The sequence below is a fragment of the Nematolebias whitei genome, chromosome 14, assembly GCF_014905685.2.
Source record: "Nematolebias whitei isolate Nwh7 chromosome 14, NemWhi1, whole genome shotgun sequence".
NCBI classification, from domain to species: Eukaryota; Metazoa; Chordata; class Actinopteri; order Cyprinodontiformes; family Rivulidae; genus Nematolebias; species Nematolebias whitei.
Genome location: NC_056511.1, coordinates 26,158,137 through 26,173,896, shown reverse-complemented (window position 1 = coordinate 26,173,896; position 15,760 = coordinate 26,158,137).

Here is a 15,760-nt window from a genome sequence, read left to right as displayed (position 1 = left end):
GTTCCCCCACACCAATGAAGACACCACGAGGGCCAGTCCAGCAGAAAACCAGCGAAATGCCACCCGGCGATTCTTGTCGGAACCAGATAGAACCACAAAGGTCCAGATGAGAATTTCATTGGGGTCCAGAGAGAGAGAGAAAAAACACCGGACCTTCGTGCAACAACTCCTCAGCTTGAGGGGTCATCTGGCCGGCAGGGTGCGCTCAGAGTGACCGGTGGGGTGGGAGCAGCCAGTCCTGGACCAAAATATATTTTTTGGACGGTCCCGTCCCGCTGAGTCACTGAACACCAAATTCGGTTGGAAGTAGGGCATTAACAGAGTACTCGAGTAATCTACACATCGATTGCTAGGACATCTATCGATGTTAAAAATTTAAAGTCGGGTATCTGTAGTGACGTCATATTATGTGACCACGTATGACCGTAGGGGGCGGTGTTGCACTGTTGCAGGTCACAGAGCATGGTGTATCACCAGGTCCTATCCACCGAACCAGAACCAGTTTTGGTTTAAGTTTCGATTTTGATGGGCTGCATTTCTTCACGTTTGCAGTTTAATAATAATAACTGATGGTTTAGTTTTTCCTGTGACTTATTTGCAGTATGATAAATGGTAGGAGCATAATATACGCTCCCAATGTTTTGTTGGTCTTTGTTTTTTTTGTAAATAATTACCTTTGTTTGCGGTTTTATTTATTGATTTATTTTTGTATCTTGAGATCTATGACGTCATCAAATACTCGAGTTCTACTCGGGTTTTATTATGCTAATGTTGAGTTTAAAAATTATATACTCGTTCAACCCCTAGTTGGAAGGGGCACCAACTTTAGTCTGGTTCGAAAAACGGGTCAGTTTGATGACAAAAGACTACAGAGGATCCGGAGGGAGGTGCCGTCCATCTGCTTGCCGTAAGTGTCCAATATATGTGTCCAAAGTGTCCAAAATAAATCCCCCAAGTTATCAGGAAGAGTATGAACCCTGGATCCTCCTAGTTTACAACCTCCAGATGTGTGAAGGTGCTGTGTTTATCTGTTCAAACAGTTGAACACAAGGATAAACACCTGGAGAATGTTTGGAGACACATCCTATGGTCTGATGAGAATCTAAACTGTTTCGCTCTAATGGCCACGGTGACATTTGTATGAAAACCTTACAGGTTTGAGAACAGTATCCTAACTAAAGCGTGGAGGTGGCAGCATCATGCTGTGGGGAGGTTGTGCTGCAGGAGAAACTGGCACATTTCACAAAATGGAAGGCACGAAGAGGACAAACCATAAAGTGGAAATATTAAAGCTACATCTCAAGACATGAACCAGTTAAAGCTTGGGGACCAGTGTCTCTTCCAAATGGACCTACTGTCAAACTAGTTTCAACGAGGCTTCAGGACAACAAAGTCAAAGAGCTTCATCTCATAGAGAATGTGTGGATGGAGCTGAAAAGGTGTGCAAAGTGGCCTTCACACCTGACTCTGTTCCAGCAGCTCTGTCCAGAGGAATGGGACAAACTGCTGGGAGAAGCTTGTGGAAGCAACAAAATATTTCACCAACTCACAGTTTGAAGGCAATTCCAAGAAAATCAATGGGAACTTGTGACTTGAAAGAAAGTAATAAATTGTCTTAAACTATCTTTCTCATTATTTGGGCACTTATCAAATATAAATAATTTGGAGTACCCTAACTGACCTAAAACAGGAAAAGTTAAGTTTAATTTTATTTTGGATAGTGAGGGATATAAAAGGTTGTTTTATAGTTTATACAAACATCTGGTTTTAACTATATGTCTAGAAGTTATGGCTCTGATGCTTCTACATCTTTGGTTGATATGAAAAGTGCATGCCATGGTTCACTGGATTTGAGGCAATGCTGGTTGCATGGCAGATGCAGCATTTCTCTGTAAGTGATTAAAGACAGCCTCAGATGATCTTCTCAGCTGTTTTTACTACCCGCTGGAGGATCTTGCAGTCAGTCCGTTGTTACAGTTTTCAAACCAAGATTCAGCCTACAGGAGATGTTCTTGAAGTTTCTCCAGTAAAAGCAGTGTAAATGAGAGGGGAAAGCCTGGCCTTTAGCAACCCCTGCAGGAAGTAGAGGAGTGCTGGTTGTAGTTAATGTTCAGTTGAGGTTTTCTGTCATGCAGCAGCTTGAAGAACGTCCCACTGCTGATCCTTTCAACAAAATATTCATCTGTGTAAAATGGGGCATGCTGGGGCAGGATTCCTCTTGAAGTTGATGACCAACTCCTTGGTCTGACCAAAATTCAGGGGCAAGTTAATATCATGAAGAAATTATTAATTTCTTTCATTACAGTCATGTTTCAAACTAAGTGTTTGACCTAGTATCCCTAGAGCCTTCAAGTTTTTCATCAGCCATTCAGCTTATTTACAGAAAACAAACCTGCCACTGGGCAGTTTGGCATTGAGTGCACCATGCTTTTAAACTTGGAGCAGAGAAAATAAAGTACTCTGACTAAAACTGTCAAGATTTAAAAAAAAAATAGTAGAAGGCTCATGAGAATGTAGCCAATGTCCCAGAATGTGAATGCAAGTGAAAATGCAGCCCCACATAGAATTAGCATATAGTGTGGATAGTAGAAAAAGCCAAGGAAGCCCTATAAAACCATTTAAGCTGAACTCCATGGTTATGCACTGTATACAACTGTTTATATACACTTCATTACATCTGGTCTCATAATGATGGAAGAAGCCCAGGACACTCCATTTTTGGCTGAGAAACACTAAACGTATCAGACAAGAATTTATGAAAATACATGTTGCTTAAAAGTTTCTACTGTAAATGATGTTTCTCAGACTGATGAGACAAAACTGCTCCAGTCACATCAGTTCTGGTTTGAATTTTGAATCTATGCAAGGCACACTAAAGTTGCAAGACCACCAAGGTTTCATAGAGCTACAAATACTGCCCTGTTTCAGAAAACTCAATTCAATCACAGCTCATGGGTTCTTCAACAAGTTAATGAACCAAAACACAGCTAAAAGCATAAAAATGGCTGTGAAAATAAAACTCCAACAAAGTTCAGTCAGGTCTGGACAGTTTCTTTTTATGTTGAGATATTTTGTCCTTTATCCAAAGGACTTCATCAGTCCGAGGAGCCACAACAAACTCAGTCCGACAAGCAGCACACTCCCATAGTGGACCAACCAGTTTGATGGTGATAAGATGGTTTCTGGGGCCCATCCTCTCCCCCATTGACTCCTCTGAGGCAGCCATAGCCAAAGTGGTCCAGTACATCCATCCATGCTCAATAATCCATGTAAAAAAAAAATCCAACAAAGTTCAGTCAGGTCATCTGGATGGTTTCTTTTGAAATATGAAACTGTTCTCAAATGGCCCTCCACAAGCCCAGATTTTAAACCTATTGAACATCTATGGAAATATTTAAAGATTTCAGTGTGCAGACCATACTTCTATCCTAGGAAAAGTGGGTCTACAGTGCCTTGCGAAAGTATTCGGCCCCCTTGAACTTTTCAAACTTTTGCCACATTTCAGGCTTCAAACATAAAGATATAAAATTTATTTTTTTTGTTAAGAATCAACAACAAGTGGGGCACAATCGTGAAGTGGAATGAAATTTATTGAATGTGTCAAAGTTTTTTAACAAATAAAAAACTGAAAAGTGGGGCGTGCAATATTATTCGACCCCCTTGCATTAATACTTTGTAGCACTGCTTTTTGCTGCAATTACAGCTGCAAGTCGCTTGAGGTATGTCTCTATCAGTTTTGCACATGAGAGACTGAAATTCTTGCCCATTCTTCCTTGCAAAACAGCTTGAGCTCAGTGTGGTTGGATGGAAAGCGTTTGTGAACAGCAGTCTTCAGCTCTTTCCACAGATTCTTGATTGGATTCAGGTCTGGACTTTGACTTGGCCATTCCAACACCTGGATATGTTTATTTGTGAACCATTCCATTGTAGATTTGGCTTTACGTTTTGGATCATTGTCTTGTTGGAAGATAAATCTCTGTCCCAGTCTCAGATCTCTTGCAGACTCAAACAGATTTTCTTCCAGAATGGTCCTGTATTTGGCCCCATCCATCTTCCCATCAATTCTGACCATCTTCCCTGTCCCTGCTGATGAAAAGCAGGCCCAAACCATGATGCTGCCACCACCATGTTTGACAGTGGGGATGGTGTGTTCAGGGTGATGAGCTGTGTTTCTTTTACGCCAAACATATCGTTTTGCATTGTGACCAAACAGTTCCGATTTTGGTTTCATCTGATCAGAGCACCTTCTTCCACATGTTTGGTGTATCTCCCAGGTGGCTTGTGGCAAACTTTAAAAAACTCTTTTTATGGATATCTTTGAGAAATGGCTTTCTTCTTGCCACTCTTCCATAAAGGCCAGATTCGTGCAGTGTACAACTGATTGTTGTCCTATGGACAGACTCTCCCACCTCAGCTGTAGATCTCTGCAGTTCATCCAGAGTGATCATGGGCCTCTTGGCTGCATCTCTGATCAGTCTTCTCCTTGTTCAAGATGAAAGTTTAGAGGGACGGCCGGGTCTTGGTAGATTTGCAGTGGTCTGATACTCCTTCCATTTCAATATGATTGCTTGCACAGTGCTCCTTGGGATGTTTAAAGCTTGGGAAATCTTTTTGTATCCAAATCCGGCTTTAAACTTCTCCACAACAGTATCTCGAACCTGCCTGGTGTGTTCCTTGGTCTTCATGATGCTCTCTGCACTTTAAACAGAACCCTGAGACTATCACAGAGCAGGTGCATTTATACAGAGACTTGATTACACACAGGTGGATTCTATTTATCATCATCAGTCATTTGGGACAACATTGGATCATTCATAGATCCTCACTGAACTTCTGGAGTGAGTTTGCTGCACTGAAAGTAAAGGGGCCGAATAATATTGCATGCCCCACTTTTCAGTTTTTTATTTGTTAAAAAAGTTTGACACATCCAATAAATTTAATTCCACTTCACGATTGTGTCCCACTTTTTGTCAATTCTTCACAAAAAATTTAAATTTTATATCTTTATGTTTGAAGCCTGAAATGTGGCAGAAGGTTGAAAAGTACAAGGGTCTGAATACTTTCGCAAGGCACTGTAACTACAGTACCTGCTGGCAAATGTCAACGTCTCATTGTGACGTACACAGATCACTTGTTGACAGTGATCAAAAGAAAAGTCTTGATTTGTGTTTAAAATACAATAAAAATGTAGGATACTGTTCAACTTTTTAGCAGTTAAATTTGTTTAAAAATAGTGACATCCATCCATCCATCCATCCATCCATCCATCCATTCATCCTCTTCCATTTGTTCCAAAGTCGGGTCTCGGGGGCAGTAGCTTGAGCAGGGAAGTCCAGACATCTCTTTCCACAGCTACCTCTTCTAGCTCTTCTGGGAGGACTCCAAGGTGTTTCCCGGAGACGTAGTCTCTCCTGTGTGTCCTGGGTCTTCCCCGGGTCTCCTCCCAGTCGGACATGCTCAAAGCACTTCCCTAGGGAGATGCCCAGGAACCATCCTGACCAGATGCCCAAACCATCTCAACTGGCTCCTCTGGATGTGGAGGAGCAGCGGTTCTACTCTAAGTCTCTCCTGGGTAACTAAACTTCTCACCCTATCTCTAAAGGAGTGCCCATCTACCCTGTGGAATAAACTCATTTCAACCACCTCTATCAACAATCTCATTCTTCATTTGTTGTCTTGATTTCATTGGGCGGCTGTGGCTGAGTGGTTAGAGCAGTCGTCCTCCAATGCAAGAGTTGGGGGTTCGAATCCACCAGCAATCACATGCCGAAGTGTCCCTGGGCAAGACACTGAACTTCTCATAGCCTCCGATGTGTGTCCCATCGGTGTTTTTATGTGATAAAGCTCTGATTAGTCTCTTTAGAATGATTTGTTCAATTAGATTTGTAGAGATCTAGTAGAGTGCTGGGTGGATGGGTAAATGAGGACACAGGTTGTAGTGTAAAGCAATTTGAGTATCTTGAAATAAGATAGAAAGGCGCAATATAAATGCAGTCCATTTACCATTAACCATTCATTCTTTCGGTCACTACTCAGAGAATTTGGCCATAGGTGAGGGTAGGAACATAGGCTGGTAAACAGAGAGCTTTGCTTTAAAGCTCAGTACCCTCTTCACCACAACAGACTGGCGCAGCATCCACTATACTGCAGACGCTGCACCAATACAATTTAAAAACAGTGTTTCTTAAGAGGACCCTCAAATTTGTCTAGTTCATTTACTAACTGTCACAACGGAGGTGGTTACCCAGGAGAATAGACTGAAGGATTATAGACTCAGAAGGAGGATTAATAATAGTTTATTTACAGTGACCATTGTCAGTTTCTACTTACAAGTGGCACTCACTAGAGATCCCTGGAAGGGAAAAGGAGATGGACAGAGACTTGATAAAGACAAGAGGATTATTAATTTGAGTCTTGAGTCTTACAGTGAGAGGTGAGCTGACTCTGCGAGAGATGATAAGGATCCAGATACAAAAGAGTTCACAGGTGGGACACGGGTGGAGTTTGGAGGCAGGTAAGATGTCAGTAGTGGAGCAACTGAGGAGGCCCACGATGTAAGGTATTCACATCCAAGTTAGTTCCGTAGTGGATATCCACAGGACAGCCAAAAGAATCCAGGATGCGAGGCGCAGGAGGACCAGGGTCTAAAAGAGCATGAGAAAGAAATCACAAAGGTCAGATTAACCAGGATCAGAATAAGCACTAAGAGGCCGAGAGCACTGTTACCATGAAGTAGGTCATGCTTCAGCACTGAATGAAGTACGCCAGCAGTCTCTTATAGTCCTGGTGGCAATTAGTGGCGATGGCTGTCAGCTGTGGCTCATTAACTCTGCCTCAGGAACCAGGGACCTGTAGAAGGAAAAAACTGGAACCCCCACAGTATCTCCCCCTCAAGAATTGCCTCTTGGCAACCTAAGGCATTTTTCAGGATGGGACCTGAAGAAGGAGGAGATATGGTAGGGATCCAGAATAAAGGACCTAGGGATCCATGGCCTCTCTTCTGGACCGCATCCCTCCCAGTCAACCAAATACTGGACCCCCCGTCCTTGACATTTTACATCCAGAATATGCCTGACTACAAAGGCAGGATGGCTGTCAATAAGACGTGTGTGTGTGTATGTGTGTGTGTGTGTGTGGGGGGGGGGTTGGTCAGCAGGAGGGCTCAAGAGACTCTCGGAAACAGGTTTAATCTGAGATACATGGAACGTGGTATGGATGCGCACGGAGGTGGAAGTTGGTAATCTGAGACGTTGAGCAGATGGGTTGATTATTCTAACCACAGGGAAAGTACCAATGAAATGGGAAGCGTTTCTTGGAAGTGTCTTTGAGCTTAGTATCTCTGGTGGAGAGCCACACCCTCTGGCCCACTTGGTAAGTGGGGGCTATAGAACAGTGGCGATCAGCACGTCTATTGTTTTGATCAGCAGTTCATAGCAGGGCTGTCGCAGTCTGTTGCCAAACTCTACAGAATCGACGGAAACTGCTGAACAGAATGAACAGAAACTTGGGACTCTTGGTTAGGAAAAAGTGTGTGCATGTGTGTGTGTATGTGTGTGTGGGGGGTTGGGGTGGGGGCATAGCCCTGAGAAGCTTCAAAGAGAGACAACCCCATGGCGGAGGATGTGTTGGTGTTGTGAGCATACTCCACCCAAATAAGATGTTTATTCCAGGAAGATGGGTTGTCCTCATTGGCACAGCGTAGGGTGGCCTCCAACTCTTGGTTACAGCACTCAGATTGTCCATTAGATTGAAGACGATAACCAGATGTCAGACTAGAAGAGGCCCCCAGGGTGTTGCAGAAGACCTGCCAGATTTGTGAAGTGAATTGAGGCCCTCGGTCTGATACCACATCTGTATTAATATCGTGATTCCGTAAGACATGTTGGATCAACAGGTGAGCGGTCTCCATAGCAGAAGGAAGCTTGACAAGGGGTATAAAATGAGCAGACTTGGAAAACCTGTCAATAACTGTGAGAATTGCCATGTTTCCCTCAGAGGGGATAAAGTGATAAAGTCCAGTGATACATGGGACCAGGGATGGCTTGGGGTGGGCAAAGGCTTCAATAATCCTGTTGGGGGCTGATTCCCACTCTTGTCATGAGCACATGTAGGGCAAGCAGCTACAAAGTCCTTAACATCCTGGTTCAACGTGGGCCACCAGAAGTGTTTCTTAATAAAGGAAAGCATGCTGTTAACGCCAGGATGACAAGAACATTTTGTGGAATGAACCCAGTCCAGCACCTTAGATCTGATAGCAGAGGGGATGAAACTTTTACCGGGAGGACCAATACCTGTGTCGGGTTCTGACATCTGGGCCTCCTGGATGTCTTGTTTGATGGGAGATGACCATAATAGAGAAGGGCAGGATGCTTTCTTCAGTCTTTAGTCCATCAGAAGTGGAAAATTGTCGAGCCAGAGCATCAGGCTTGATGTTTTTGGAGCCTGGTCTGTAGGTCAGAGAAAAGTTAAATCTGGCAAAAAACAGACCTATGAGCCTGTCTAAGATTCAACCTCTTAGCATTTTGGATGTAGGTAAGGTTCTTATGATCTGGTCCAGATCAGAAAAGATGTTTTGGTACCACTCTCAAAAAAGGACCAAAAAAGAAAACAACCCAACCTGGCCAACATAGAAAACCAATAAAAAAAAGGTAAATGGTAAATGGACTGCACTTATGCCCCTTTTCCACCGTCACAGAGCAGATCAGATCAGTTTGGGTTGGTTCAGATCGGTTCGGGTCTGTTGTGTTTCCATGTACATTTCTGGACCGGCTCTGTAGGCGGGGACTAGAATCCTACTGGTCTTACCACCTGGTGGCGGTAGTGCTCCCTTAAGCTACTTACTAGCCACCACTAAACGTATTAGAAGAAGAACACCCTGAAGGTTTTGTCACACGATGTTGTGGAAAAGATGTCATGCTCTAATGGAGTACCTCATGAGCTGTAACTTTAGACCTGATTCATAATCCTACCTTACTGCCTTCCCTGCTGCTTTAAACCCATGTGTTTTTCATTTTAGTATAGATTTTTACAATAAAGATGTATTAAAAATATCTTCACTTTTATTATTTGCAGATATGCACAAGGTTCATGTTAAAATTGCAAAACATCACACTGTGCTGTAATCTTTGAAACTGCTTTTACAATAAGACTTGAAAACAATTAGGTTAAATTTTGTCCTTGAATTTTAAAGATTTGTCTTTCATTAAATTAAAACATAAATTTATTACTTATTAATCTAAAAAAGTTAAGTCTGGTCCTCTGGACATTCAAAAAACAAAACTAACAAAAAACATTTAGTTTATTTATTATAAACTGTATTGTTTGTTTTGTGAATGTCCAGAGGACCAGACTTAACTTTTTAGATTTTTCTACCTGGATTATTGAGCAGCATCAGGATATTAATTAATAGTCAGCTGGTTTGTGAACACCATGGGGTCCTAGAAGAGTTGAAGAGGAGGCTGTTGATGTCTGTGCCTCCCTGGTGAAGATGCTGCTCCCACAACCCTGAAGCAGAAGAGGATAGATGGATTGATGGATGGATGGATGGCGAAGGAGGAGACCATCAAACAGCAGGAGTGGTCAGTTCAGGTGAACTCCTGCCTGTTTGCTTCAGATCAGCTGTTCAAATCTCTGCAGGTTCAAATAAAAGGTGCACCAGGACTTTCAGCTGAATCTCTCGGGCCACAGTTGTACGGACGATAAACGATAACTGCTAAAAGATAACTGATGACTGATAATTGATAACTGTCCTTTCTGAATTTTTGACTGTTTTTGTGTCACTTCATCCTAGAACCAAAAAATTATAACATAATAACAGTTGAGCAGATTCTAGTAATCTTTTCTTAGGATTCATTAAAGATCAAATGCAATTGGAAATTCTTCTCAACTTCCAGTATGAATTTAAACAAACACTATCTGCACTTAACATTGTAAAATTTGTTTAGGAAATTTAATGTTCAAGGACACCACTTAAGAAAAAAATTGTTTAATATGAAAAGTAAGAAGTGAAAAATGTACAAAAATAAAAACTACTGCGTCCAACTAATGATTGTGTCTGTCCCTTGTCTCACGGGCTTCATCCAGAAGAAGACACAAGTGTTGTTCCTGCTGTGTCCGGTTCAGTTCTTCATGTTCATTCAGTGATGAAATAAGACTTTTCTTTACTGGACTCTTTTCTCTTTCTCTTGACTAGAAAGAAGAAACAGGTGGTTAATTCAAGCTACATACTGTTTTTGAATAAATGCATGAAACAAAGAAAGGTGCTGCTAACAGCTATAATATATATATTAATAATAATAAACTGATCAAATAAGAAAATGAAAAATAAATTGATTTAAAAATAATGAAAATGATAATAATGGATATATGAATCAGAAAGTATTACACAGATGCAGATATTCTTTGTCATTTGCACCACATGTGGTGCATGTGGTGGATCAAAATTATGTTCACAGGGTCCCAGTTACATCCAACAATAAAATATAAAATAAAAACAGTAATAAGATCTAAGATATGAACTAAGAAAAACATCAACTAAAAATATGATAAGCACTAATAGCATAAAAACATTAAACACAATACGCAGAACAGCAGCACGGACATGAGTCTGTGTGAACAGATGAGCACGAATGAACACAGCAACATGAAACAGATCAGCAGCAACATGAAACTGATCAGCAGCAACATGATGTGATTCTTCACAGTGTTATATATTCATAAGGCTGCACAAACTCAAGTTCATGTTGCTGTTTGACGTATTGTTTTGATTGTTTACTGCTACTAGTGCTTAGTGTTTTATTAGTAGATGTTTTTTAGTTGATATTTTTCTTAATTCATATCTTAGATCTTATTACTGTTTTTATTTTACATTTTGTTGTCTGTAACTGGGACCCTGTGTACATAATTTCATCCCAATTCAGTATTTATTCAACATTTTAGTTTTTTACTTTAAAAATAAAATAAATCAAGTCCTTATCGGCACAAATAAAGTGATGTGGAACAGTTGCATCTGTTCTTACCGAGCACAGAAGCTGCAGCTTTGTGCTGCTCTGTGAGGTGCAGCTGGGCTGTGATGGAGACCTGTCAGGTGTAGTCTCCTCTGATGGAGCAGGAGCCGGGAGGCTTGAAGGGTTTAATGTGGAGTTTAGAGATGAACCATCACGCGCTGAAATACGTTCTGTATAAAATACAGTGAGAAACGGGACCGGAGGACAGTTAGCATTTATGCAAATTAGCTTAGCATCGTAGCACCGACGTTGTACTATTATGGCGTCAGCCTCTTTTGTTAGTTAAAAATATGTTCAGAACCGATGGGATGAGTAATTTAAAATATGTTTAAAGTTAGAAAACACTCACCATCTTCTATAAATGGTTCAAGTAGAGCAGTAGTCGTGTCCAAACCACCCTCCAATCCTCCATCTAGCTCGCTTTGACTTTTTTCGTCGGCCACCAAGCAGAACAACACCTGCACTTCTGCATTTGACCACGGCTTTGATATTATTGTTGTTGTATAGCTTCAAAATACTAAAAGATACGCTCCTCGTGTTATCGCTAATGGCAAGCGGTAGAGAAAAAAATGGTGGATGGGTTGTTTGGAAAGACTCCACAGACTCCTCCCCCCGACCAATCAGTGACCGACAGTGTTTCTGACGTCACGGCGCGGCTCGCTCGGAACCCTTGAGAAGCCGGGCCAGAATTTAGCGAGGCGAGCCGGTCACAGGAACAGTGGAAAGACCTCAAACGCGCTTCAAGCCGGAAATATCCGACCCGCGCCGTGACGGTGGAAAAGGGGCATTATACAGCACTTTTCTATCTGAACAAGACACTCAAAGCACTTTACACTACAATCTGTACCCTCATTTACCCATTCATACAGGACTCTACTAGATCTCTACAAAGACTGATCAGTGCTTTATCACATTCATACACCTATGGGACACACATCAGAGGCATTAGGGGTTCAGTGTCTTGCCCAGGGACACTTAGGCATGTGACTGCTGGTGGAATCGAACCCCCAATTCTCGCATTGGAGGATGACTGCTCTAACCACTCAACCACAGCCCCCCCCCCCCCCCCCCAAAAAAAAGGAGAGAAGGAACCTCCAGAAAAAAAGAGAAATATACCAACACTAAACCAGAAAGAAAGGAGGGAAAGTAAATAAGTAAATAATAATAATAATGTCAACTAGTCTGGGAAGTAAATCATCTGCGTAAAGTGAGACTTTAGCTTCTATACCATATTGATGTATGCCTGCAATGTCTGGGTTTGAGTGAAGTACGATGGCAAGCGGCTCGATGGCCATAGTAAACAGAAGGGGACTCAAGGGGCAACTTTGTCTTGTTAAGCAATAGAGGGTAAAACATTTTGATCGGGTGTTGTTGGTCCCTACTGATGCTTGTGGATTAAAGTAAAGCAGTTTAATCCAGCATAAGAAAGTATCCCCCAAACCAAATTTTTAACAGTGTAAAACTAATAGGTCCACTCAACTCGGTCAAATGCCTTTTCGGCATCGAGAGAGATGAAGGTTTCTTGAATACTGGTAGACGAGGTATTGTAAATAATATTCAGAAGTCGCCTGATGTTAAAAGATGAGTGTCTATTTTGAATAAATCCAGTCTGGTCAGGGTGAATTACAGTGGGTAGAACCATTTCGAGACGCAGAGCTAGGACCTTGGACAGCAGTTTGAAATCTACATTTATGGGCTTATGGGACTGTAGTATGAGCAAGAAAGATGATCTTTACCTTTTTTTCAGAAGAAAGGAGATGGTAGCTTGACCCAGACTCTGGGGCAAAACTCCAAGGGCAAAGGCTTCATTATACATATATAACAGTGCAAGTTTATCCCAAAAGGTTTTGTAGAACTCTTAAGGGTACCCGTCAGGGCCCAGACACTTGCCTCCCTGGAGAGACTGCATTGCTGTCTTAAGTTCCACTAAAGTAATGGGTGTTACCAAGCTAGCAGAACTGTGTTGTTCAATAGTTGGAATGTCCAGATTAGCAAATAAATTGTCAAGCTCTTTGACTGAGGGTGTAAATTCAGACGAATAAGGTACTTTATAAAAATTTTCTAAACCAAGGTTAATCTGAAGTGGATCAGATGTCGTTCCCGTATCTGTTTGAACCTGAGAGATTTGTCACGAGGCTGATGCCTGTCGAAGCTGATGCGCCAACAGTTTGCTGGCTTTATCGCCATGTTCAAAAAATTGTGCACTTGGTTGTAACATGAATTCCATCGTCCGGTGTGTCATAAGTATATCAAATTCTGACTGCAATGCCAAGCATTCTTTGTAAACATACGGGGAAGGGAATGATACATACATATTATTAAGCTGCAAAATATGCTGCCTAAGACTGAGCAATTTCTCATTTCTTAATTTTCCCTCTTGATGAACAAAATGGATTGTCTCTCCCCTAGTTTAAGCTTTGAGATTCCCAGAGAAGGGCAGCAGAGACCCCTGGGGTCGTATTGATGGACAGAAAAAAATCTATCTGTTTTGAAATGTGGTTTGTGAAGCTGCATTCTGAGAGAAGATGAGTATTTAGCTGCCATGGAGGATGCTCGGACAACAGCTTGTCCAGCTTAATGTTCATTAGAAGCAGGGCATGATCAGAGATAGTTATGGCATCATATCTACAATGTGATAATTATGATAGCAGCCTGTTGTCGATCAGAAAAAGGTCAATACGAGTGAATGTATTCAATCCAGTTCAATTCAAAAATACTTAATTTATCCCAAAGGGAAATTATTTGTTGTTGTAACTTATCCTCATTTCATTAAGATGTTATAGATACTGATGGCTGTAGGCAGGAAGGATCTCCCGTAAAGGTCCATCCCACAGTGGATCCTAAGAAAATGGCTGCAGATGCGGTCCGATCCATCCACCCAGACTCGGCTGGCCTCTCGGTTTCCCCGGGCTGTAGGACCGCCTGAATGCTGGGCAGAACTCCTCCCAGAGCGATGGCCACGCCTCCCAACAGTCTGTCAAGCTCCTCTTTGCTGCAGACAGCCAACTGTAGGTGCCGAGGAATGATCCCGTCCTTCCGCTGTCATGAGCCGTGTTTCTATTCCAGGATCTCAGTGGTCAGGCACTCGAGCACAGCTGGCAGGTAGATGAGAATGTATCCACAGAACATCCTTTTAATTCATTTGAGATTTGGGGCTGTGGTTGAGATATTATTTGAGCTTTTGAGATTTTAATCAGCTGCTGTTGGTTGTAGAAAACTGCCTTGTTGCCATGGTTACGCATCATAACAAATGTCCAAAACTAAAAAAAGTTTCATTAAAAATCCTTCCAGCTTCACAGCATCCGATACCAGAGGAAACAATCATCCAAAAAAAAGTGCTTTACATCCAGCAAAAGAGGAATTAAAGTTTCCAAAAGCTAAATCTCAGAATGAAATTAACAGAGCTGCTCCAACATGCAGCCACCTTGAGCTGCGCAATTCTAGAACAATTCTATTTTGTGTAGAACGATTGCTGTACCTCTGATTCTAGTATGATGTACAGATGAAAAAAAACGTGTACTCCCTTTTCAAAGGGTTAATAAAACGCCAAGCGTCTGATACTGCAAACTCCTGTATAAAGGACTGAATAACTTTGGCTACTCGAGAGGGTGTGGTTGGTCTAGAAGAGGAGCAATCTAGTTTAGTGTCGAGCCAACAGTTAAAGTCTCTAACCAGGTCTCTCTTGTAAATGAGTCCTCGAGGCTCAATGGGATTTACCTGTCTAAATAAAGGTTGAATGAATGAAAATTTTCCCACCTAATATTAGATAATGTGCAGTTAGGTCTGGCAAACGAGAACAATTTTTTTTATAAAAAGCCTCATCATCACAGTTGGGTGCATAAACGTTAGCTAGCACTACAGATAAGCCCTGAATTGTCCCAACAACAATAATGTACCTGCCATTTTGGTCCAAGATAATTTGATCAGAGAGAAAAGGAACTGATTTGTGTAGAACAATTGCTGTACCTCTGGCCTTGGTGGAGAAAGAAAAGTGGAAAACTTGACCCACCCAGCCCCTCTTCAATTTCAGATGCTCTAAGTTTTTAGATGGGTTTCCTGTAAAAAACACAACTTTTGCTACCAGCTGCTGAAGGTGATGTAGTACCTTGACCCATTTGACAGGACTGTTGAGCCCTTTACAGTTAAAACTGGCGAACTGGAGGCCCCACTAACAACATCTTAACAAGTTAAAGCTGGATTTTGGCTGGATTTGGGACAAAAGTCAACAGATTTGACGCCAAGCAGGACTGCTTCGTCTAACAGCTCCACACTGGTCGCTGAGTGGACCAGAACAGAGTCAATGATGATGATGTCAGACTTTATTCCGTGATAATCAGTAGCTGATTTAAAGCAAGTACAAAAATAAACATTCTTAATAATGTCTGCTTGTGTTTACTTTGGTTACACAAGAACCAATTAAGTTTTAATTTTAATTTTTCCTGTGAGGAGAAGCTGTTCTCCCACCAGGCGGACCGGTTCCGAACGAACCTTGGCCCAGGTGCGATGCATGAAGACGTCAAAGAGAGATGTCATGTTGGATGAACTATTTATTTTAAATTCCCCTCATTTCTTTTTTCCAATCCATTCAATGTTTTAAGCTGCATTAAGCAAATGAGTGACAGCCTGAATGAGCCAAATAAACAACATGGGACCAGTATCCAGGATGAAAACAGGGAGCAGAGTCCAGTTCATTAATGCAATTTACAGTTTGGTTAACTTGTTTTTAATAGTGTGTTCAGTTTTTCTTATCAGTG